Below are 4,025 nucleotides of genomic sequence, written 5' to 3' on the forward strand. Positions count from 1 at the left end.
CTTATGATTCATTCGTTATGACTTGATGAAACTAACTTTAAATAAAAACTTTAATTAAAAGTCTAAAGGTTACGTTTTCAATAAAACTACCCCGTCATAAAAAGGAAAGTAAACACACAGTGAGACATTATGGAACAAGCATCTTCCTGTGGAAATAGTTTACTTCAGATTGAAATACACTTTGGAGAAGGTGTGTGACATTATTAACACTTATAACTAAAACTCAAACTCCCACTTGTCTGAGAGAAAGCTGCAAGTGAAGATGAGTTTATTTTTAGCTCCAGATTGAGTCCAAGAATACTTTTAAACATGAAAGGATTTCCATCATTAGAGGAACATTGGTTTTAGAAAATGCCAAATCAGAGCATAGAATTAAACTCAAAAGAAAGTCTGTGTCGCCCAGAAAGGCCTGCAGAGAAGGGTTGTTCTTCTGATAGATGTTATTGGTTATTTGCAACATAGAGAATAATATTTGAAATCTAGATGTTTGATTTTATACACTCTGAATTTGAGTTTAACTTGAAACAAAACTTGATAGAACAAAGTTTTAGCACTAGGGTGTAAACATCGATGCATATCAATTATTACAGACTATATACAATAAATCTGTGAGATGAAACCCATCGAACATTGCACCAAACTGCAGAAGCCACATTTCAACCAGAGGGCAGCACTGAGGCAGAATATTGCTGATTTAAACCAGTTTAAACCATAATGTCAAAATGTGCACTGTTCTGAAAATGGGAGATGAGAAAGAGTGCATTAACCCTTTGAAATTCATAAAGTTTAAATGGGTAATTTATTATTATTTTTAACTCTTTAAATGTCTGGTAGGATAAATATATCTAACTCAAGTGTGTGCTACATAAACCATAAGAATAAAGCCAATGAAAATGGAAGATTCTGTATTAAGCGTCATTTACTACGTCCAATATATTAGTTTGAAATCATTACAGTTATGAATTAATGGAATGCAGTAGCCCAGCAGTTCTTCTTGAGAATTTAGGCAGATTTATTATTCAGAATAATGGAGTATGGAAGTTATGGGTTCAAGTGAAGAGAAAACTTTATTAATATAAAGCAAGGCAAACAAAGGGACCAGAGATGAGGACAATGTTTCTTTGACAAAAATATGTGCTGTTTAGGTATTATTTTTACATTATATATATGTCAATTTGTTTGCTGTTTGTACAAAATGTTCGACAAACTGGTTACAAGAAAACTCATTGTAGACTTGAGAGAGCAAAAATTATATAATGGTACAAGTGTTTGTATATAGTTAAAAAAAAACTATGTAGTCTAATTAAATTTTAACAAGTTAACTTAGAGTGGTTTTGTGTAGAGAAGTGAGACTTTCAGCTGCTTAGACTCACTGATGCTGTTTTACACAATCACTGCACACTATTGCTTTGATTGATTTTCTGTTGGCTCAGGGCAAACATATCAAACCTACTGTTTCGGACTGGAATAGAAACTCTACCTTTCGCCTCAGTGCTCCCAAATCCTTTGCTATTTACTAATAATTTGCTAATAAGAACTCTTTGCTAAAATAATAGTAATAAAAACTAATTTTATTGTAAGAGCCTTTTAGGATACCTGAGGACAGGTGCTGTGTAAGTTATTTTGTGAAGTTACTCCTTTTTAATTTTTAATTTTTTTTTTTTAGAAATGATAGGCAAGTTGGAAATGGGCCAGAGGTTATTGTAGTTGTTCTGATCTGACCGAGGTTTTTCAGTGTAGAGGGAAGGAACAATTCAAGAGGTAAGAAAGGAGTGAATAATGGCGGTTATGGTCAGGAGCAACGGCTGGAGACCAGAGGTGACCAGAGCATTTAGAATAGAATCAAGCAGGCAGGTGGAGGACTTAGAGCTATGGATTAAGTTGGAAATTTTGGAGATACTTCTGAAATAAAAGTTAGAGAATGACTGAGAGATGGGATGGATTTCAGTAGAAGACACAGCAGAATGGTTTGGAGATATATGATGGTGAATTCTGTTAATTTTCTAATTAAAAATTCTGCATTGTAGAATTAGAAGAGTTTGAACAGGAAATGAGGGTTTTTTTTAAACTGTAAAAACAAAGTCTTTAAATTACCTTTATTGGAGCAGATACAGTAAATCCAGCAAAGTAGTGGGGTTTAGTTTGAGTACCGTAATTGATTCCTTATTTTTCTTATATGCAAGCTTTGTAGATGTCTTTGTGAGTAGGCAGTTTGTTTTTAGATTTAACCAAATTGACGACATTTAGCTTTCTTAGTTCAGGTATAAAGCAGGGGGCAGAGTGGGAGAAGGTAATAGACCAGGTTTTTACTGGAGAGGTCAGAATATTATTTATACAATTTACACTACTGTTATACAGAGATGCACATTGATCCAGGGTGGAAGAACTTAGACTTTGAGAACTTTTATTGTCATCCTGTATACAAAGATTGTATACAAAATGAAAATTCGTTTTGTAGAGCTTTCATGGCATTTCCATTCGTTAGGTGAAACAGATTAACTGGGATATGCAACATGCAATAAAATATATCCCCAAGTTTACCAGAAAAAATACGCAATGCTATAATAAAATTCAACATAAAGTTTTGTGTTTTGTAGCTCAAAGAGACTCAGACATAGCTGCGCCAGCCAACCCAGAGAGAGCCAGACTCACAGGACACAGACTTAAAATTAAAGTATAAGAAACCTACAAGAACTAAAGCACAAATAATAAAAATCAGTGTATAAATTATTTTTGAAATATAAGGTTCAATACATAGACTTTGGCTGTCAATGACTTATGGGACAAATTTCTAAATTAGATTTTGCTGCTTGTGAAGGAGGATAATCACTGCTGCAGCTTAAAGGGAAGCCATGCATGGATGGATGGATGGAAGTGAAGTTGTGTCCATACTAGGGATGCATGATATATTGCTGTTGGCATCGGTATCTGCTGTTATCCATCATTTTTATACTTTAATAATTTTGAGCCCTTTATAAAATAATGCACTAAAGGTAGACATCCGTCTGTAACTATAAATTCCACAAATGCATTGTGGTTCTCTTGTGTTCTCAACAAAAGTAAAGCATTAAATATATGTTTGAGCTCATTTTTTGAAAATATAAACTCTATCTTTCGGGTTGAGTAACTCTAGGTCCATCAGTCACCACCCATAGAGCGTCCCCACCAACTTTTATCGCAAAGTTACACCCTTGGTTTAAAGTAAGAGATCAATAAAAATGTCTCCGGACCTTTACTGGTTAATGTTTTTTCTTAATTCGGACCGCACTAATTTTAATTGGTTACCCCTGGTTTAATGTTTATAAACCCAGTAATATTACATTAGGAAAAAGAGAAGTCAGGTGAAAGGACCAATTAGCCAGTTCATTTAAAAAGACACTGTTAGGTTTAGGGGTGGTGGTAAACTGTGGTATAATTGTAAGTATCTATCCAGGAATTTTACATGGAACACATTCCATAGAGGTTAGAGTTGCGATTGGGATGGAGTGTCAATGTCTTGCGGTGGATTTTTGCAGGACAGCCTTTATGGCTGGTCTCCCATAATTGGGAAATGTAAACAAAGCCAAGTTGAGTCATTGAGCTGAGAGCAGTCATTAGGTTGTTGCCAGGTTTCAATCAGGCAAAGAAAGTCAAATTTAAGGTCAATAAGGAGATCCTTGATAAGATGTCCCCCAGTTGTTAGTGAGCGGATGTTGAGGAGCCAGAACTTAATAGTGGTGATGGAGAGGTTGGATTACCCAACCTAGCTAGACTGGCTAGCATGTGGTCATTCACCAATATGAAAAATTGTAGGCAGCCTGGGTTTGCAAAGGAGTTATTTTATATCAATTAGTAGGGTCTCCAAAGGAAGTGACAGGGATATCAGGACAACAGACTAAGCCTGCACTGGGGTACATGGCTATGGCAGATGTGATGGTGGGAAAAATTCCTCTTAAACACAACTGATAATAGGATGACTGACCGGACCGTATTTATACCCCAACACATGACAGATTTCAACATGATGGTGAGCCGTTTAAACACGA

The sequence above is a fragment of the Cyprinodon variegatus genome, unplaced genomic scaffold, assembly GCF_000732505.1.
Source record: "Cyprinodon variegatus isolate N-32 unplaced genomic scaffold, C_variegatus-1.0 Scaffold2676, whole genome shotgun sequence".
Lineage (NCBI taxonomy): Eukaryota > Metazoa > Chordata > Actinopteri > Cyprinodontiformes > Cyprinodontidae > Cyprinodon > Cyprinodon variegatus.